Source organism: Drosophila pseudoobscura, chromosome X (genome assembly GCF_009870125.1).
Source record: "Drosophila pseudoobscura strain MV-25-SWS-2005 chromosome X, UCI_Dpse_MV25, whole genome shotgun sequence".
Classification (NCBI taxonomy): Eukaryota; Metazoa; Arthropoda; class Insecta; order Diptera; family Drosophilidae; genus Drosophila; species Drosophila pseudoobscura.
The window spans coordinates 53,974,180-53,996,545 of NC_046683.1; the positions used below are offsets into that span (position 1 = coordinate 53,974,180).

Genomic DNA, 22,366 nt, shown 5'->3' on the forward strand with positions numbered 1-22,366 from the left:
TAGATAGGGTGAAATTGTTGAATTACAATAAATTATATAATTTAATTTATGTTTATGAGTGGAAGGCACAGAAGACTATTTGGTGGCTATAAAACATTTTTGGATGGTATCGTTGGCCGTTTCCTGCACACTATATACTACATATATGTACATATGTATGTATACGGGTATACGGCCAGACGTGGCGGCGTCCCCGTACCCGTACCCCATCCTTCCGCCTCTTGATCCTATTCAAATTTCTTCTTTTATCTATTTTATGGCCAAGTATGTGAGGAAGAAATAGTCGAAAGTTTGGCGGCGGTGTGGGGCGTTTTATACACTTTGATTTCGATGCTTTTCTCCTTTAGTTTTATGGGGCATCTTTTACGACCTGCCGCCGTCTGGAGCGGGGGGGTGGGGGCCATTGATAAGAGCGATTCGCATACGTGACATTTGCAAATTTTTTAATGCGCCATTTGCATTGGCACTGATGCTCCCAGGCATAAAACCCCCCCACCGCCCCCCCCCCACTGGTGCCGCGGGGGAGTGCCAGGGGGCGCGGGCGAGGACATATAAAAGACAATTTGAGGCGCCATGTGTTGCATATTTCATGGCGCTTTTGACGCAATGCATTAAATTTGCAAACCAAAAAGAAACCAGAGGAAAGTGCCCCCCCATTGCTGTACCGACCAAAGGATACCCCTTAAATTGGGTTTGGAGCAGTAATTGGCAGCCCGCAGGCTGTCGCACATACCATCTAATGCGTTGAGCAGACCCTGCAGGAGTCTACAAATAACCAGGGTATGGGTATCTCAAGAGAAAGGAGAAAGGAGAAAACTGTAACGAGTTGAGTGAATCAAGATGGAATAGGTTTTAAATGTTTAAGTGGCCATAAAAGAATTATTTCCTCCATAGATAAGTAAGCGATATTCAGTTCTTAAAAAGAGAGAGAGAGACAGAGAGAGAGAGAGGAAGCGTCACTCGCTGGCGTGACGTCACGAAACAGTTTGGAAAACCTTCTTTTTACCTCCGCGTGTGGCACTCAACAAATATATGTAGACACATGTGACATTTATTTCCTCACCAATAAACATTTGCATATATGTAAATATTGAACATCGTTTTTGTACAAAACCCCCAAATCAAATTAATTTTAATTATCGCCCACAATTTGATGATTGCTTTAAGACCGATTCGACTCCCCCTGTGCGGCAGTGCGGCTGTGCGGCTCTGTTGCGGGTATTTAAAATGCTCAACGCCTATTCTGGCCTATAAATTGTCCAAGGCAATTAAGTATCGCAGGAGGCGATAAAGGCACATCGTTGACTAATAAAGCGCCAAGGGCCCGAGTGCCCAGAGCCGAGTGCCGTTCCACGGCTGTCCCTTGAGATGATGCCCTGCCCCTTGCCCTGCCCCTTGCCCGGCTGACAATAACTCATAAAGGCATTTTAGCCTGTCCGGCCTGCCCTCGCGCTTTGGACGGCTAATGACCAGGACTTTGGGTCTTCCTCCGCAAATGGCGCGCAATTAGTGTGCAATTTTTGAGCGCTAGGTGCCGCGCACATCTGTGCCCCCCCCCCAGCCCCCCTGCCCCCCAGCCGCGGCGCCCTTTCCACCCACTCTAAACACACATGATTAGTACCGAGTGTGTGTGTTCTTGGCGTTGTAATTGCTTTTTGTAATTTATGCCCGCCACTCGTCTGTCGATGGTGCTCTCGCCTCCCCGACACTCCCCCGACTTTTCGCATGCCCCTGCCCAAAGTGTATTCGTGCTTGGGTGAGGGCTGGCTTACCTTCGATGGATGCACCTTGCCTCATGGCTTCTCCTCTGCAGGGTATTCCTATGCGGACAAAGGCAAAGGGTATTCAAAGCTTCGGCCTTTCCTTCGGTCTATTTCCTCTGCTCACCCACAAGCCAGGACGCGGGCCCTGCTGATGATGATGCACTTTGGTCCATCATTATGACAGCTGCTTGACGACCGAAAGGGTCGTTTTTGGTCTGGTCTTTGGTTGGGTTCTGCGGCTGATTGGGTACATTTTTCTTGCTCGGTGGCGGCTCATTTTTTTCAGACCCCAGCCCGCCATGAATGCGCTTTGCGACATTTGACATGTGGAATTACCGCTTACACCCAGCGGGCAGCTGATGCCTGCCTCGTCATGGCGTCATTAGACCCCTCCAGTGGCTCGTTTCTGGGGGCTTTGAAGACAAGGATTGCCCTCTGATCAACTTGTATATGATCGCCCCCTGACCCCCTGACCACCGCAGAGCAGGGGCCTCCACGACCTCCACGGCCTCCACCTGCCGCGCCTGTTGACCGCCACATCGTCGGACAGGACAGGTTCATTCATGCACAAATTGTTCAAAGTGAAATTCATTCCCGGCTGCATTTGTCAGTTTGTCCAGATGTCCCCGCGCCAAAAAATACCCTTGTTCAGGGTATCACCAAAGATTTCCATTAACCAAAAATGAGTACTCTAGGGCTGGTTTTATGAGGAGTTCTAGGACTGTGGCAGTGTGTTTGGGGCTTCGGTCTTGCTCTTGTGGGCAAAAATGTTGCAAATGCGCTTTTACGCTTTTGACTTCAATTTTTGCCAGGCCGAAAAGCTCTTTTGATATTTCACTTTTCAAAAATACATATACAACATTTGTTGTTGTTGTTGTTGGGCTTTTTTTTTGTGTATTTTGTAATCGCATTAAGTGCGCTTATTTAACGCAAATCTGCCCGAGACCGAGACCGAACCCGAGCCATCATCAGAGCCTTGATCCTGGCCAAAACGCTAATGATGACTAATTTGTTTGCTTTGCCGGAGAGTCCTTCCCTCACGAATGTACTCCGTGCCCCGTGCCCCGTGCCCCGTACCCCTCGGTACATTGAGTGGAGGCACATGTGTGGTGCGGCCACAAGTGTTTGCCAGGGACTTCATCCTTCGTTCTCTCTGCCACTTCCTCTGCCTCCGCCTCTGCCTCTGCCACTTCTCTCCGAGTCGGAGTTTCTTTTTTGTTATTTTTGCAACATTTAACGCTTATTTGGGTCTTGGCTAAGCTTTCCCTGGCCCTGGCTCTCTTTCGGCTTTTCACTCTGTTTGTTTTTACTTCTATTTTTCGTATTTGTTTTTTTTTTTGTTTTTTTTTTAGACAGCCTTTTTGGAATCCGTTTTTGCTGGAGTTTGTTGTTTTTAGATGCAGCGCACAATTAATTTCCAATTAGCATTTTGTTTGTCTCGAAAATGTTGAGCAAATGATTCGGGTGGGTGGGGGTGGTGAGTGCCACATGACACAGCTGCAAGGTGGTGGCAGGAATCGTCTGTATTCATTTTAAAGTTAATCCCCTTTAAAGATACAAACCATAGAGTAGAGGGCAAGCCCACCCCACAGAGACAGAAAAATGTACAAAAAATCATCGCATAATTTATTATTATTATTCAAATAAATACTTTTGTATCCTGCCTATTAAAAGTACTAAAGATAAGCCACCCATAGTCGTGCCATCAAATCAGGACTGCCAGCCGAAGATGTCGCATCTTCCACTACCATCGTAATCCATCTTCCTCCCAGGCCAAAAGCGAGACTCCCCGAAGAAGAAAAAACACTGCTCAATCCGCTTAACTAATTTACTCGCCCTGGCAACATATCTCTGCTCTCCAGTGATTCCGGAGATAATCGGACATCCCAAAGAGGAACCAACAAGGACGAGCAATTGCTAAATTAACAAATTATGCATCGGCCAAGCGGGACAATAGCAAAAAAAGAACGAGCACTTAATTTAGTTAATGTAAATGCAGGGCAATCCGAAGTCTGGACGGACGGACGCAGCCTGACATTTGACAGATGAACTCCTGAGCGAGGACGAGGACGAGGGCGAGGGCGGGAGGGCGCTTTCAATCTTGATGCGACTCAATTTGTAAGTCCTGGCGAAGGGGAGCGGCCAGTGGACATCTTGAGCTGATTTTACACGAAATGTTTCCGCCCGAACCGAGGACACAGACGGAGACGGAGACGGATACGGACGCGGAGAAGAGGCATCTTTGAGATACTTCCTTCGCTGTTTGCCCCGCTCCAACATCAAAGCGCATTAGAGCATCGCCAAAGTTAATAAACAAATAGAAATGAGCATTATAGTACGTATAAACAAATAAAGTTAAGGCCGAAGGGACACCAGAACCAGGGCCAGGGCTTGGGCCTGGTCGGAAAGGGTTGTCTATCTGGCCAGCCTCAGGGCACCGTCGCAGCTTATACCGAGACAATCTGCCCGAGAGAAGCCCCACTGGGCTGTAAAAAGCGAAAACCTAATGATTTTATTGCTTATGAAGATGTAACTCATTTTCGGCCCGGCCCCCTCGACAATTATCCTCTTAGATAAACAATTGCAGACAGCGGAGTGGAGGAGAGGAGCGGAGAGGAGGGGACAGGTTTTTGTTTTCTTTTCCGCGCTTTTTCCAGAATTATTCGTTGGTTTTTTTTTCTCCTTTGTTTTTCTTTTTGTCGTAAAACGTTTATTTCATTTATGCTGCAATATTCCCTTTGGAGAGATGTAGTCATAACATAAAAAAGAATTCCCCAATAAAATTATGCAAAAAAAGGACGAACAGAAAAGGATTAAAAGCATCCATCCACAGGAAGTGAGTGCAGGACTCAGGACTCTCGGCAGCTGTGTTTGTTCCCCTTTTAATTACTTTCGTATCGCAGCGGAAAACTATAAGAAGCGCTTCAGTTTTTATGGTTCCGATCGTAAATGTAAATGTCTGGGGAGGACATCCTGCTCGAAGGATCGTAAACTAGGAAGCTCTCTCCACTCATAATCTTGGCCTATAAATCTGCCAGTTTTCTCTCGGTTCATCCCCTCACATGGGTTTGGGTTACGGCTCTGCCATCGCCATTGCCATTGAAATTCATGAAAAGTTTCACAAAACAAAGCAAAACCAAAGAACTGTTGAAAGTTTTTAGAAAAAAGAGTAGTTTATAAATCTTAATTATTAATTTTAAACAAGAAAAACGTCTTCAATTTTGCCAAACTATCACTTCAGTTGAACCACTCCGCAATGTCTTTCCAGACACGTCTAATACAAGTCCTGACGTCCTTTAAAACCCTTCTATAATTTATGCTGGTATTTTCTATGGGTATATATCTTAGAGCAAGATGTAGTGCAAAATATGGAGTGGTATGTTGAGTAAAAGGTAAAAAGTATCTTCGATTCGAGGCACCTGAAAAAACTAAATGACGATGAGGCTCCACGTGCCCACCTTGAGAGCTCCATGGACCCAGACCCCCTAAGCCCTGACTAACTATCTTCTCCTGGAGCACAGTCAAGTGGCATGGACAGAGATTTCTCATGCCAGCTGATCGACAGCTGATCGCCCGCCGACCGCCAGCTGATCCGACACCAGACTGCTCATAGCAACGCAAGAGGGCGCCACAGGTCTATGCCTATTGGAACGTCCACGAAAGGGCTTGCTGGACACCCGTTGATCTTTCATTTGATATACCCAGTCACCCCTTCAGCCTGGAGGCGATCTAAGGACCCAAGCTTCGGCATTGGAAGGCCGTTTAAAGTCAATCACTTAATGGATATCCTATGGGAGGCAGCGCAATCGATAGGATCTAGGATCCCCCTCGTGTTGGCAGCAGCAGAACTCTGATTCCAGGGCTTAAATAAGCTCCTTAAATCAAGAGTTGAGCAGTTTTTGCCAATCAGTTCAAAAATCACGAACCAACAAATGACCAAAGAAATTTTCTAAAAAAACCCCGGAAGCCCTAAGACCCTCACCTCACGTTCGTCTCCTTTTTGTCGCTGTCAGAAATGTCATCCACACAATTATTTCTAATGCCAGGACAGATGATGGCTGGAAAGGAATACCCGAACCCGAGCCCCCACTCACTCGCCTGCTCTAAGCCAAAACGCATGTCAATTTGTCAATTTCGCATATATTTTGCGGCCATTCGTGTGTGTGTGTGTTGCCTGGAAACGACGGCGTGGACGACTTCTTTTTATTGATATCGTCCGGGCAACACGTGTGGAGGACTGTGGTTGGGGCAGGGGTCCACACACTCGCCACAACAATGTAATCTGATGCCAGTGTCCGTGTGTCCACATACGAGCCGATTGCCGATTGCCGTTGGCTTTAGCTTTTTTGCCAAATCATTATGCCCCAAAAAAAATATATGCTTTCATTCTGCGATTCTTTCACTGGCATTTGCCATGGTTTTGGCAGTTATCCGTATCCGCAAAAGGTTATTTGATATTTTACAGTTGATAATAGTTGATGAAACACGCACAAAAGTTTCCATCACACAGACAATATATATACATAGATATATATATGTATGTATATGTGCTGGATCATTATAGTTGATTGATGTGTGCGGGCGGGCTTCGTTTGTAATGTTATTTTCCACAGCGGTTTAGGATTACTTGCACAACTGTACCGCACACCTTCCGCTGCGCAACTGTACTTAATGTGGGGAATATTCGGTGCACGGAGCGATGGAGTAATATATATTATTTGGCTGCTTATTTTCCCAATAAATTTTGGTTGTTTCGGCCGCTCTGGACTGAGCTTCAGCCCCGCGCGACTGTACCTTAAACACTCCATACGCCACGCCCCGGCCAGGGGTTGAGATTTAATTATGGGAAAATAAAACCAAGTACAAAAAAAGTCAACAAACCTAGCGATTGCTCTCCCCTCCCCTTGGGCCAGGGTCCACTCCCTCTCTCTGTCTACTTTGGGTCCGAGTCCGAGTCCGTGTCCGAGTCCGAGTCCGAGAGGGCCTGCAGCAGGGGCAAGAGCAACCGGGAATCGCCTGCATTGAATGCATTTAACTCTTTCAGCGGTTCTTTATGGTCGGTCATTAATATGCTTGATTATTTCCCTTGACTGGGCTGTCCTTGTCCTGGTCCTCGTCCTGGTCCTGTCCTCCTTCCGACGACACGTGGCCGACGCCGTCCAGCGCCCGCATAAACATTTTCATCCTCAAGTATCAACTTCCTGTGTGAGCGGGGGCATTATAAATAAAACCAGAGCATTGTGTTCTCTTGTGTGTTGAAAATATTTCTCAAAAAAAAAAAAGAACTTTGGCATTACCTCGGATCAACCCCCTGGAAGCAACCTGGCGGCCTGCCTGGATAAAGGGTTAAGTAGCAGAGACTGGGCTTTATTTGGGGGTTGGGCCACGCCCCATTATTAATGCTGATTGACGCCTGTTTTCTGTAATTTTGTAATTGAAACTGAAGTCGATTTTCGCTTGCTTTTTTCCACAATTTTTTTTTCTTCTGTTTTCTGTTCATTTTCGCTCTTTTGTTTCTACTGCGCCCACAATCATTTGTTTGGTTATCCTTTTGATCTTTTCGCTGGTTGTCATCTCCCGGGGACTCCCGGGCCAGCCCTGCCAGGGCGCTCCTTCCTTCCTTCCTGCCTTTCAGGGGGGGTTTTTTTTTTTAATTTTTGTAATGCAAGTTGACAACAAATTATGATATTGTCACACACATTTTTGCGGTGGCATGGGGCTGGGGATAGATAGCGGTTCGAAATATTCCTTGACTTTAGCCATTTGCATAATTATGTGTGTTCGCAGAGCCCCGGATAGAGACTGGGTTGAAAATCCCCGCCATTAACCTCTCAACAGGCTGACAATAATTCATATGATAAAATATGGAGACTGTTCCCTCCTCAGTCATCAATTGCCAGCGCCTTAATCTCAGTATATCAAATTGTCCCAGGTCCTGGGTGGCCTGCCTTTTGGGTATGGCTGTGGCCAGGTTCTGGTCCGGTGGTCGACGACCACTTTAACCGAAGTTTCAACCAAGCGACAAGCCCTCAATTATCAGATTTGCATGAATGATACTCGTACTCGCTGCTGATGCGGCAGCACTGGACTGCTCGCCGCTGGCTGCTCCTGTAGCTGCTTGATGGTCACAGGATAGCCAGGATGCTGCTCCATCTCCATCTGCCGCAGCATAATATTTCAAATCAGGCGAACGGAGGAGCTGGAACTGGAACTGCTCTCATTATCAAAGCACAGCATGTGGTTAGCAGGGCAAAACTTCCTGAAAGGAAGCAACCCAGCCATCGAGCCACCCAGCCACCCAGCCATCGTGCCACCCGGCATTTGTGAGTGCAGGCAATGGCTGGGGCACGAAAGGAGCCAGGAAGGAGCCTGGCCATGTGGCCCCCATGGATGATGAAGCAACACTGCAAAATTTCAGTCAATTTCCTTCGAAATTGTTTTTTTTTTTCTCTCTTTTTTTTTTTTGGTTGCTGTTTGTTTGCCAGAGCTCTGGTCGGGCTTCCTGTGTCTACCCCTGTGTTATAGATGGATCCCTGTTCGGCATTGTTCCCTGGTAGCCTTACAAGCGACAGTGTTAAATGGTTGCAATATGTCATCAGGTTTGCCTGGCCCGGCATCCTTCTGGCCCGTTACTAGATGGCTGCCATGATAGACCAATCATGCCCAACAGTCACACCACAGAGCCATCGAGCCACAGAGCCATCCAGCCACGGAGAGTCCTTGGCGGCAGTCGTTCCTTGGCTGCGACGGCGCCATTTGTATGAAAAATCGCCAGGATGCTAATACGTTTGACTTCCGTTGACGGATTACCGACTATTTTGGGGGGCTACCCGATCTCCTACCCGCTTCTGGGGACTTTGCAAAATTGCTGCGTTTCACATTTCATTTGAATATTTTACTCGAATGTTTTTTTGTGTGTGCTGGTTGTCTATTTGGCTGAGTGGCGGGTAGGCGGAAGGTCGGGTGGGCGGTCTGTGGGCAATGCTATCTGATAATTTGCTGTGCTGCTGAATGGCAGCAAAACAAAACCCGATAAGTAATAGGCCCTAGACGCCGGCAGGTTGAGTCCCCAGTGCACTGGGAGAAATTTCCTTGAACCTTCGGGGAAATCCTGGCAGGAAAACGATTCCTCTCCAGAGAGGGCTCTCTACCCAATTTCTTCCAGTGCACGGCTTTGTTCAACGCATTGATATGCAAATTTTCAAATACGCTTCTGCATTTCCCCCTCTCTAGCATTTTTTGTTGTTTTTTTTTTTTGTTTGGCAGGTTCCGTGTTTTGTGTGTGTGCTCCCTTTTTCGGGCTGGACGTTTTTCTATTTTGGCACCATTTTGATTGCCATGAATGAGTAACGACCGGAAAGCTGTTTTTATGGCCAGTGATAGCAGCCAGAGCCGGAGCTGGAGCCGGAGCCGTAGCCGGAGCAGCAGTTGCAGTCCGTACCCATTGAAGGTGGGCCAGACACGGGACTCGGGACTCGACGGACATAAAGTTTGCTCTCTCTCCCTCTGGCTCTCTCTGTCGTTTGCCCTATCAGGGCGGCTGATAAGCGTAGAGCAAATTGAAAACGGCGCCAGCATTCGAAAAGGCGTTGAAATGACAAGCGGCGGCGGGACCGCAGGACCGCAGCGGCCCGATGATATTTCCCTGGCAATTTTGTTGATGGATTTCTGTTAATGGACCTGCCAAAAGTGCCAAAATTACTTGAAAGACTGCGGCAGGCAGGCGGGGCAGGGACCAGGGCGGGGGTGGGGGTGGTGTGGCACAAATGATTGTTGCAAAAAATTTAAATAAATTGCCGTCATTTGTGGAGGTAGTGGCTGGGCAATCATTGTGCTATGGTTTTATTTTGTTTCTAAATTGAAATTGCAATGCAAACAATTTAAATGGGATTTGCATAAATTTGTGAGAATTTTGTCATTGGTCAAGGGATCGGGGAACCGGGAACCAAAGGACCAAAGGACCCAAGGCCCAAAAACTAAATCGGTTTTGTGCGTGCGTGTGTGTGTGTGTGTGTGTGTGTGTGTGTGGCTGGACAAATCACTTGTAAATTGAATTAGTTTCCCCTGCAACTTGCAACCCTTTCAACGGAGATCCTGTCATCCTCCCACCCTCTCACCCTCTCCAGAATTCGAATTTCACGCATATGTGCGTTTATACAATTTGCCCAATTTTCAATAATAACCGAACAGAACCTCGCACACAATCACAATCATGTCGCATGGGTGCGAAAAGCGAATCAACATAAAAGTTGCCGATATAAAAATATGATAAAAACAAGAAGGTAAAGCGAGGACTTCCCTTCGCTAACGGGCACTCGGGGAATGCTCTTTTTCGCACCCAAATAGAGCCGTGCGGCCAGGAAGGACCTGCCAGATCTCACAGCCAATGGACCCCAAGTCGCCTTTTCTTCGATGAACAAAGGACGGCCAACCACAAAGGGTTGGTGGGAATGAGATCGTGTTTTTAAGACTCTTTTTTTTTTTTGTTTTCTCGCCGGCTACAACTCAATTATGGCTGGGACACACAACCAACCACCCACCCGCCCACAGAGGAACCACCGAACCACCCACACACATGACTTGACAAGGTTTGCATTATGTTCGGGGCTGTGTTCTCGGTTTTGCTTTTTTTATGATAAGTAGCCGCTGGCTATGAAAAATCCTTTGAAACCCGGACCCGTACGCGGACCCGGACCAGGACTCGGCACCCGGCACCCAATCGACACCCCAAAAAAAGAGAGAATGTGACGAAATCACGAACATTTTCCCTCATCAATTTTCGTACATGATTTGCGGGAAAAGTGTTGTTCGGGATTGGAAATGAGAATCGAAGCCGCTTAAAGCCAAAGCCAAAGCCGGACCCGGACCCGGGAGAGTCAATGTCCCTGCCATGTGTCGGCTTGTGTCTGTTTTCGTTGCTTTTTTAATACCCGTCACATGTTTTGACGTGGTCAGGATAAAAAACAATATTCTTTCGGTTTCGACTTTTTACAATTTTTATGGTAATGCTGTAAAAAACACATTTTGTAACAGTCCGCAAGAGTGCAAAAAAAAAAAACACACGTGAGAGAAATAAAGGATAATAATGCAAAAACAGCTAGCCCGGAATCAGGGTCCGGCCCAATCGCAGAACCGTACCCCAGGCCAAAAAAAAAAAAAAAACACTTCACTTTGATGTTGTTGTTTTTGCTTTCGGCTCTCCGACTTTAGCCCCATTAATAAATGCAAATAAAATATGTTTAAATTGCATTATTAAAAAAAAAGGTGCATTTTTGGGCCATCGTTAATTTATATGCAAATACATTTTTGATAGCTAAAATGTCACTGCAGTTGCCCGGCAATTTTCGCGTTTTTTTTTCAGGTATTTAAATTTTATTTCCTTTATACATATAGGCGATATTTTTTTTTTTTTGTTTTCTGCGGTCGAGCCGTGGAACGAGCCCCATTAATTTTGATAGTTCCCGTATGCCCGGCACGATATCCTTTTGATGGACACACAATGCGGTCAGGGGCCGAGGGACATTTACTTTGACATTTCATAGCCACGGCTGCCATGGCAGCAGCTGTAGAATGCACAGTTTGCCGTTTGTATCCTTTTTTTTTTGCATTTGATTAAACATAATTTTATTAGTCGAATTTCATTCATTTGCAGCTTGCGCGTAATTTAATATTTATAGTTGGTTGACCTCGTTTCTAATTAAATGCAAATATTACTATAATTAAAAGGGGGCGGGGGCATGGATCCTGGGTTTCGATTACTAATTGCGTTCTGTGATATGTTCAACGGAGATACATGCAGGCCTATACCGATGTGCCTAAGCGCGACCGGTGACTGGTGGCAAGTGGCAAGTACTACTCGTACCCCCTTGTGGGTTTCAATTTTCGTTGCAGCTATGCCTCGTCTCTGACCACGGCCCCTGGGGCCAACGTTTGCACTTTAATTTGGCTTTCTTGGGACCTACTTATGCGCGTAGCCAAAGATTAGAGCACCTTCCATAGGAAACAATTGAGAGTAGAATGCAATCCTTTCGTTCGTATAAGCCCAGGGCCGGCCCTAGCGTGGCGGGAGTGCCTTTGGCCAATGTCCGTTCTTTATTTCAACCAGTTATTGAGATGAGAAGGCAATCTTCCAGCCATAGGACCAAAAGGAAGGAACAAATGCACGGCTGGAATAATGGTGTGGGGCTGTGGGAAAAGATATAGGGGTTTGGACTTTTGGAAACTGTTTTGACTGGGTTTCTCTGTCACTAACTTCTCTAACTTCGATTCAACTCTTAAACTCTGTCTTAACCATCGAAAATTGCCATCGAGATTGCAACTCTATAGATAAATTCGATAAGTTTGTGGTAATTTATATACTAAAAACAGGATAATAATCACAATGTAGCTTGTTCATTCCAGAAAAAAAGTATAAGTATCGTGGGGCGCCTAGTTTCAACCCAAAGCCGGCCCTGTACGGCCCCAAAACCATGGATTCGCTCCGTTACCTGTACCGATAGACCGATAGATCTATATGCTGCTCCTGGGCGCCGAACAAAAGCTCTTTCTGACGCCTAATTCGCTTTTAATTAACAAATCCCAGTCAGTCCAGTGCCAGAAACTTTGTTAGCAAATGAAAAGAAATTCAATTAAGCTTATTTGAGCGTTAAAAGCCAATCATGTCATGGGGCCGGCCAAAAGCACAATGCAGTCGCACAAAGGCCCAACCGATGGCAGGGTCCTGGCTGAGTCCTGGCAGTCCTGGCAGGGTGTGAGGACTAAGGAGGTGACAGACGGAAAGCCGGACCAGTGGAAGGGTTGCAGACTGCAGGCTGAAGGCTGAAGGCTGAAGGTGTCGCGACGTCGACACATGCAGGCTGCAGGATGCAGATTCGTAGTCGGAGGCTGGAAATCCTTGCAATCCGTGACTTGGAATCGCTGTAAGCCAACGGATTTTGGCCGTTGCTATCCGTGTCTGTTCGTCCCTGAGGCGTTTTAAATGCCTCTTTGCCTTTAATTGCATGGTCAACCCTGTCGCACTCGACACCAACACAAACCCCTTAAGGGGGCGGGGGGGACGGCGTGGATGGGGTAGACGGGGTATATAAATTGCATTCGATGTGGCTCTGACGATGATTTGCAATTTGCATTTTGCAATTTCTCCAACTAGTCTCTGGCTCTCCGTCTCTCCGTCTCTCCATCTCTCCATCCACGCTTTGGTTTTGGTTTTTGCATACCAATTAATTAGATGCGAATGCAATTTTAATTACAGTCAACGGCGATGCCGATGCCGATACCGATGCCGATGCCGATGCATTTGCCAAATTGAAGCTGTAAATTTATGGCCAACACTGTTTCGAATGAGAGTGAGCGTGAGCATGTGAGCATGTGAGTGGTCAGTGGTGGCAACTGTACCACCTACGTACAGTGGCAAACGTAACTGATTTCCAACTGTGTTTTGCATTGTCGATTGGACCTTGATTGATCGCCACAGTCATCAGCATAATCGTCATAATCATAGTCCGGGTGTTCATCATCGTCATTTACTCATCATACATACGGACTGTACGTCAGTCAAGTCAGTCGTGAATGTAAGCAAACATGATGGCGGTCACGTGTCGTCCTTGTAAGCTTCCCCGAGCAGGACGGACACGTGTTCCTTGCCGCCGTCGTTGTCTACAACATTTGATTTTTTTTTTCTCTCCCTCTCTCTCACTCTCTCACTCTGTGTTCGCTTTTTGTGAAGTGCTGCTCTTCGGGCCGAAGGGGGTGGAATCCGCCTCGGGTGGATAGGTGGAAGCATTTGTTGGGTTTTGTGCCATAGTTTATGTATATTCTCTTTTTTAACCCAACCTAAGCCCAAAAGCATGATTTGATTTTCGGTTTTTCTTTCGTTGAAAGCACATTAACGGCTGTTTTCACTCATCAACGCTTTGGTAAGTGTCTGAATGGAGTGGGACTCTTAAAGGGGCGGTCTAAATATTTGCGTGTGTGTGTGTTTGAATGGCATGGGTGTGGGTGTGGCTAATCAAGTTGGGATCTCTTGGGAGTTGTCTTTTGAAATAATTCAAATATGTATATCTGCAGATACCAAGGCAGGGCAAATCGCAAAACACACAATTAAGATCTCTGCAGATTTAACAGCTAGCTAACAGAGGAACGCACAAATTTGCAGCTGTTGTTACAGCGGCATGTTAATGTTAACTTAGCAGCGCGCCAACAGCGAATGAAAACGAGAGTGAGAGAGACCCTGACCTACGCCAACTCTGTGATCTACACAGCTGCATACATACTTATGCTCTTGCTTTGTTGAGGGGCGGGGTGGGGAAGACGAGGAGAAACCAAAACCGTGCACCTCTTTCGTATCGTGGCCACAGACTCTCGCTATCGTTCGAATTCGTGCAGAAACGAAGGCGGATGATCTACACCCACACTTTCGCTTTCGTTCGTTGCTGTGATGAGACGAGCAGAAACGACGTCCGATTTCTAAGCAGAGCTTGAAAGCTGCTGCTGCTGCTGCTGCTCTAATCACAGCTCTCTCAGTTCCCAGCCGGGTCTCGGTCATCAAAGCGTCGGTCTAGTGCGGGTATGCACATATTTATCAAAGCTTCTGTTCCCCCCTCGGTACATTGTTCCCCGCGCGCGACTAATGCGAAAATATCATCGTTGCGTGTGGGAAAACAACAACAACGCATCAAAAGGTAAAAGCAAACAGCATTATTGAAACAGTTGAGTGTTTGTTTCTGTTTTAACTTTATTTAAATTATGATTTGTACTACATTTTTCTTTGGTAAATTCGTTCAATTCGCTGGGTTCCTTCTTAAACGTCAATTTGCAGTCATTTTATTGTATTTCTATTTCCTTTCTTCTGTTGTGTTGTACTCCCATTCGCCTCTTGCTACCTCATTCGCTTCTGTCAAATTAAACCCATTATTATGACGCACATAAACTACCATTAGAAAGCCACCAGAGCCACGCCCGCCTTTAAGCCACTTGAGATCAGCCGATCACCCTTCTCATAGGAACAGAGGATATATGGAGTATGGAGTATGGAACCCCTCCATCAAACCCTTGAAAACGTTTTTCAAATGACTTCATTTTGTAATTCACAATTGAAAAATTGCATAAACCTAAATGGAAAACGTGTCTATGGCTGGAGTTGCTCCTCAGTTCATCCTCAGCTCGTTCACGCACCAGGCCAGGGTTGACAGGGCGGACGGACGGACTCTTGAAAGTACTCTATAGAGTGCGTGAGGCGCACGCACAAATGCCAACAAACAATTGCGAAACATTTACACAGACACACGCCGAAGGAGTACAACAACAAAAAACTAACACAAATTCGTCAAAAATCAAAATCGAATCACACAAAAATAATAGAACCCATTGAGAGACAGCCGCGTAAAGCTGAGAATGGGAATTGGGAATGGGAATGACTTTGACACCCCCGGGCGCATTAGCAGGACACGCGCCACGTCCCAAACAAAGCCCGAATTGGCAGCGGATTCAGAAGTAGAAACAATCACAGCCATCCTAAAAAATAGTGCCATCAGTGCCAGCGAGGACAAACATTAACGGAACTGAACAGAAACCGAACAGAAACCGAACAGCAAATTGCCCGAATCTATGCCGAGCCGCGGCCCAGTCGACCGCCTGCCGCCAGTGTTTGCACAAAAGTTTGTTCGAACAATTATTACATTTGTTTAACTTTCCTTGAGAGAGGCACAGGAGCGTACCGCAGGGAGTGGGCAATTATGCTACCCAGCAGGCGGCAAGGCGTATTGGTCAGGGGACACGAAAACTACGATTCCCATAGGTTCGAAGAGGGTATTCCCTTCTTCCAGGGTATCAAGCAGTCGTCCGTTGGCAACTGCTGTGGAAATTTCTCTGTTTATTGTTCTTGTCGCCGGCATTCACTACCAAAAACTCTGCCATTGCCGTCGGCTGTCGAGTTAATTCAAGAAAAACTCTCCCACACAGAAAACAGCGAGGAAATAGCGAGGAAATATCGAGGGGTAGAGAGCATTGTGGAAGCTGTTGCTGATTCCGCTTCTGAGAGCAATTTACCGCCCAGAAAAGGATTCTCGCCCGCAAATCCTTTACGTGTGCCGCAGAGACTTTGTTTTAATTGCCACGAAAAATTGCTCATACGCTTGATTGCTCCGTGAAGAAGTCGCGAGTTCCGGTTCCCTTATCCCGTATCCCGTATTCCGTATCGCGGGATGCTGCTGCCGCCAGCATTTGTTTGGTTAGAGGTTTTTTTTTGTTTTTTGTGTTTTTCCGGGAAACTTTTTGGCTTTAGCTTGGGGTTTTTGTTTTTGCAAGGTCCTGGGCCTTTGGGCCGACCGCGCTCAGTGGCGACTGTGTAAACATTTCACTTGCAGAAGCCACAGTAAAAGGGGTAGAAGAGCCAAGAGCCAAGAGCCAAGGGGCTTTCAGGGGCAAGGGCGGAGGCGCTACTACTTCTATGGCAATTATCAGTATAGTCTGGAGTTTGAGATGTCCTTGTGGCATCCATAGTTCTATAATCTCTGGATCGACCACAAGGGTTCAGGGTTCTTTATGCGAAGATAGATGGGCCAATCAGCAAACTGTACTCCAGACTGTAGTCCTTAGCCCCCCTCCCCCTTTTGCAGGGCCGGGCTCATCATCCATTATTCTAATTGCCTGGCCACCACTTGGTCCGGCTTCGTCGCCCCCCCTCCCCCCTGGACTGGCTTAGGCCGGAGAGCACTTCATAAATCAGCTTCAAACGGGCAATTAATCATATCACAGCAGCGACACATACGCACTCCGCTCATATGGACCCAGGGACACATTTTATATAACACCTGAGCAAAAGCCAAAACCCAAAACCCAAAACCGTAACCCCGATTCGGCACCGCAAAATGTCAAAATAAATTTTACATACACACACAAAAAAAAAAGAATAGAAAAAAACAAAAAAAATTATGCACAGCAAATAAGCCGCAAAACCAAAAATTGGCTGCCAAAATCTGGCACGGCGTCCTAATTGATTTATGAGGGTTTTCCACGTAAACCCTCTAAAAGACCTAACCCCCCCCAGCCCCCCTCCCCAGAACCAAACTCACGGACTGCCGAAACGAACTCTTTTTGCGCTTGAAATTAAGCTCAAAATTACGCAAAATAAATGATATACGCAAATAAATTGAAATTTATTGAGTCCAAATGTTGGGTGTGCGTGTGTGTGTGTTTTTTGTTTTGTTGTTTCCATTACCATATGTTGCACAAATACTCTATATATATATATATATATATATGTTTTTTGTGTGTGTTTTGGCATCAGCTTGGGATATGTAAATTCGCTTTTTTGTGCTGCAAGGTGCGGCTGGTGAAAGGGGAAGGGGAAGGGGAAGGAACACATTGCCCAGCGGATTTTAATTAAGCCCAAAAAGGAGTGAAATATATTCGTGTGGAATCGGTGGTACCCCTTGATACAAACGAATACGAAAGATTATTCCTGGAGTGATAAAAAACCCCTACAAAACCGGGCATACCCCCGCCATACCCTAGACCAAAGGGGGGGGGGGGGGCTCAGATCACACCACAGTATCCTTCTCATAAAGCTGCCACGGAACATGGACATGTAACAGGATTAATGCACTGTTGCCCCACCCCCCGCCACCCCGCCCTCCCGCGCCACCTCTTTCCCCGTCTGTGGCATATGCCGCTGCCACAGATTGGCTTTCCATTTGATTTGCATTGCATTTAATGAAAAATTATTTTCAAATTTGTCTGTTTAATCGTGTGACAATTGGTCAAATGGTCCGTCGTCCCCGTCCTCGACCCCGTCCCCGACCCCGTCCCCGACCCCCTCCAGCTCTCTGTTTGCGTAGCGTAACCCCTCGGCCATTGCAAATAAATCAAAAGAATTTTCGTTGATTTTTTTTTTTGCGTCCCCCGTTTTGGTGTTTAATGATTGGTAAGCTTTGCAATTAGGAAATTAGTTTGATTTTTAATTAACATGCGGTTACGGTTTTCCATGCCATGCCATGCCCTGTCCTGGCCATGCCCTGCCCTGCCCTGCCCTCCCATTTCCCTTTTTATTTCGGTTTTGTTTTGTTTGTTTTTCCCTTTTTGTTTTTTTTTTTGTGTAAATTACGCAAATCATTTAATGCGTTTTTGTGGTTAGAATTGTTTTCCCTCTTTTTCGGTGCCTGTGTGTGTGCCTGTGTGTGTGCGTTTTTTCCATATTAAATTTCACCCGCTGAGATTTGCATTTAATGAGCTTCTAAGTGGATTTTAATTTAATTAATGGAGCTCTGATTTTTTTTTGGTTTTTGTTGTTTTTTTTGTTTGTTTGTTGGTTAGATTTATTTGTTGTTGCTGCTCATTTGACTACGATTTTACATTTTGGAACTGTTTTTGGGGTTTTTGAGTTCTAATTGAGTGGAATCGAAACCGTACGAGCACAAAGTTTTGGGCTTATCAAATTCAAATGTTAAAAATCTGTGATTTTATAGGGCTTCAAATGATATATCCCAAAAGTATTAGCCTAAAACTTAAATTAACAAAAAACGAGCGAATGGTGGGTCCTCTTTAAAATATGGAAAAAATCATATGAGACTTTGCAGGAAATAATTATTCAAAACTTATTCCTATATGAAAATTCAGTAGATAATATAGTTACCCACTAACACTGGTTTTGCAGCAGCGCCCCTCGGTAGATCTTTTCTGCTCCTGCGGTGAACCATTTCCCTGAAACCTGAATGTTTCCCACCCGTCTCTCCTTCTTCTATAGAACATCCTCTGAGCAAGCTACCTGCTATGTATATAAGGCAGGGCACTTCCATCTCGATTCAGCATCGTGTCATCAGTTATTGTCCTTCCCATCGAAGACTGAATTTCCGCCCACTCATGAATGGCTACCAACACTGGCAACACTTTGATTGTCTCCACCTTGTTCTAAGCTCTTTCCCACTCCCACCCCCTCTTTCTCTCCCTTATTATCCTATAAATCTACGCCATTTAAGCCTTTTTTTGCCGCCACGAAATTCATTTAACGAATGCATTTAATGAAATCTTCTTTTGCCTGGACCAAAATCTAATTAGCTTTTTGGGAGCTTTGCCGGAGGAACTAATTACCAGGATGCAGCAGCGGCAGCAGCAGCAGTAGACGACTTTCATGTTTGATCCTGTACAAATTAACAAATTGTATACGTTTATTAAGAGAGCAAAGCAAACGGAAAGAACCCACAAAGGACACACACACACAGCTGGAATGAGGATGAGAAAAAAACTTGCAAACGTCATCGAAAAAGTGTTGCGAGACCCACAATTCCGAGTCCTTCCGGGCGGGCTGTACCGGGCTGGGCTGCACTCAAGTGGCTTTATCAGTGGTGTGTGTAACCACAGCTAACAGGACTCTCGGGGAACGCTCTGGGCAGGATGTGGCCATGGATGTGGATGTGAATGTGGATATCCTTTACAAATTTTTGAGGGAAAAAGCCGAATGAAAATTGCATTCAATTGAGCGCATTTATTGTTTGAATTAAGTCATGAGGAAAATTCCATTAGAATGGCAGAGAAAACTGCACTCGAGGCAGAGCCGGATCGGCTGGGTGGGTGGCTCGGGACTGGGATTGAAACGGTGGAATCGGTGGCACCGGTGGAATCGGGTTGGGGGCCCCGTTGCAGCCCTGGCAGACACATGTGGCGCATTAGACCGGCCTTGGCTGCTTAAATGGGATTCTATGCAGCGACTTTGGACTCCTGTGCCTCTTTTGTCTCGAAAGCAATCAGCCACATATATCACTAAATACCGTATGGTGGGTGGTTGGGCCTCCGGTCTGGCCTGGCCTGGTCTGGGTGGATCTTCCTCCCTCATTTGTGCGGTGTGCACCACCTGCAACACGCTGATTGACAGCACTCGACTGCAATTTCGAGTTGCACGAAATTGAAGGGGAAACAACAAAATACTGCACTTGATTAAGTCTCTCCTTGATGAAACAGAGTGATACGGAAATAATTGTGGTTCTCGGGAGCGACTAGGAGGGGAGGAGTGGCGAAGGAGGGGCGGAGGAGGGGATACACTTCAATGGAAATCAACCAGATGTAATCGCATGTAGGCTTGAGCCATGAAAAAATGCCATCGCAATGTTATGATTGGTTTTCTGGAACAGTTTTTAATTAGTTGGGCCCAAGAAGTGACACACAAAAAGCCAAAGCGAGGCCACAAAGGACATTGAGAGTAACAGGCCCCAAAGGGAGCCGCATTCTGCACTTGGCCAGAGTTAATTAATTTTTCAGAAAATAAGAGCTGAAAGATAAACTACAAAAAGCCAGAAACGAAATTCATAGACGTGCGTACGCCCCACTGCGAAGAGGGACAAATACTGAGGGACGACGAAGTTTGTCCAGGCCCCTCCCGCCCCCACACCGCACCCGACGGAGGCATGGGGTCCGAGAGCTCAACCACATTGTTTGCCATACACTTCATTTATTTGGAATTAAACCGGGCACTCGGGCACTCCGCTTCAGGTCCGTTCAGGTCCGCTCAGCTTGATGCACTCGAATTTGAATCCTTTATGAAGCGTGGCAGCAACAAGGACCCAGGCAGTCCAGGCAGCCCAGGCAGCCCAGGCAGCCCAGGCACACACATGCTCATGCATACGGATACGGATACGGATACGGAGTCGCAGCAGCCAGAAGTAGCCTCGGACTCAACTCCTGGGTCCAGTTTGTGCATCAGACCAAAAACCATTGATTGTCATCGAATAGCCCCCGTGCAGAAGTAGCAATAGAAGTAGAAGAAGACTAGCAGGAGGCCAAAGAGAGAGAGAGAGAAAGGATAAAAGGATGATGGAGGCAACTCTCAAGCTGCTCCTGTGCACTGTGTCCTGTGTTCTGTGTCCTGTGTCTCTGCTGCTTAATAGTCAAAGTGTCCGGGTTCCATTTCCACTTTTTTCCTGCAGTTGGCAGTGCCCCCAATCCAATCCAATCCGTCCCCATCCAACCCCATGGAGTTTACGTGTTTTTGTACATTTGTTACGCTACACGTAATGCAATGTGTCCGTGTGTGTCCGTATGTGTCCGTGTGTGTGTGCACGGAGGACACTCTGTCCGTCTGTGAGGCCTCTTCCCAGTCCTGCATCCTGTGCGACTGTGACTTAGTCCATGCCACGTCACGCTACACTTGATAAATCTCTAATGCCACTTTGGGTGTGCCAACCACACAACCGGGTCCCCGGACTCCACTCCCCTTCCGCCACACCACGCCACACCACGCCACACCACACCACAACTCACCTCAGAGTTTGCTTTCCTCATGTGGTGGGGACTCCCCTTTGAGTGGCTCTCTTTCTCCTTCTCCTTCTCCCATCAACCCATTCTCCGTTGCATACATTTTCAGAATTTGTGTAATTTCTGTTGCTGTCGTTGTCTCGTGTCCAGCTCTCCGCCCAGCATGTCTTCCTCTTTCCCAGTTCGATTATTAAACGTTGGGAATTCTGTACAATTGTTTGGGGGCCACCTGTTTGTGTGTGGTACTCGGTACCTGGTGCCTGGTCTGTCCCTGAGGTGCTCTATTGATGATCCTTTCGGCCAATGTTTAATCAAAGTTAATTCGAGGTATTGTTGGTAAATTGTGTGGTTTTGGCTTAATGCTTAGACAACAGGAACAAAGTGTATTCATAGGAGGGCGAACCGAATCTCAGGTGTTACTTTTTCGTCCATATTTTCCATAATATATACATATATGATTTCTTAAATTGATATTAGCTCCTTCTAGGGAAGCTGTTGTGGGATCTAGAAATCCGTGCCTTTAAAATTTCATTCACTGTTAACTTTGGTACACGCCAAGCCCTGACGTAATCCGCCCCAATCAACCCCCCTGGAATTCAGATGCACCCTAATGAGCTTTTCGTCAGTGTCGCCTGCTCATTTCACGTTGCTCCCCAGTGCTCTGCCTAATTCCTTAATTAAAATCGAAGCCTACTCACAGGAGGACACAACATTGGTAAAATCCATTGACTGATTGCAATATTTCACTTTTAAGTCACAGGCGACGCCGTGACTCCGTCGTAGTCCATGCCGTAGTGTCGGACCCCGGGAAACAAACAAACAAACAGAACAGAACAGAACAGAACAGAGCAGAACAGAAGGGAACAGATACAGTACGCAGGGGCTTAATTTGTATGATCAAGTGAACAGAAAAGGAGGTGGCTGTGAGGTCCGCAGCCGACTCGCCTGCTGCTGCTTTATTAAAAAGGACACTCGGACCACAAGCATCAAACCTGTAATCTGTGCAACAAAGTTGCAGCTGTCCGAAATACTCTTTCAGTGCCAGGACTATGGAATTTGGGAGAACATTTGAAGGTTTATCAAAATATATCATAAATATTTACAGCAAACCAATCGCAAGGACCTGAGGAGTTGGTTTGAATCCAGATTCGGGCCGATGAGCAAACCAATCAATGGTTCATCATCATAGCACCAATCAGCACTTTCGGATGAGCGGAATATTCAATATCTGGGTTGAAGAAACGAAGAGGATGTAAATAAGAACCGGCGGGCTTGTCTTCGTTCCAATCGTGCATCTTTCAATCGAGTTTCGCACAATTGCGACTTGCTCACACGCACATTTTAGTTATCTTGTTGGATTT

General features: G+C 46.4%; 1 long non-coding RNA gene across 2 annotated transcripts in view; it reads left to right on the top strand.

The window, feature by feature from the left end:
• The window catches only part of LOC26534107 (uncharacterized), a 76,824-nt gene that overhangs the window by 1,450 nt on the left and 53,008 nt on the right, over positions 1-22,366 (top strand). Inside the window, exon 1 of one of the 2 annotated variants that reach the window (XR_004470013.1) lies at positions 14,266-14,443. The exons of the other annotated variant lie outside the window; for it this stretch is intronic. This is a non-coding gene — a long non-coding RNA (uncharacterized lncRNA). Of the gene's footprint in view, positions 1-14,265; positions 14,444-22,366 lie in introns of those variants that run through there. 2 annotated transcript variants of the gene reach the window in all.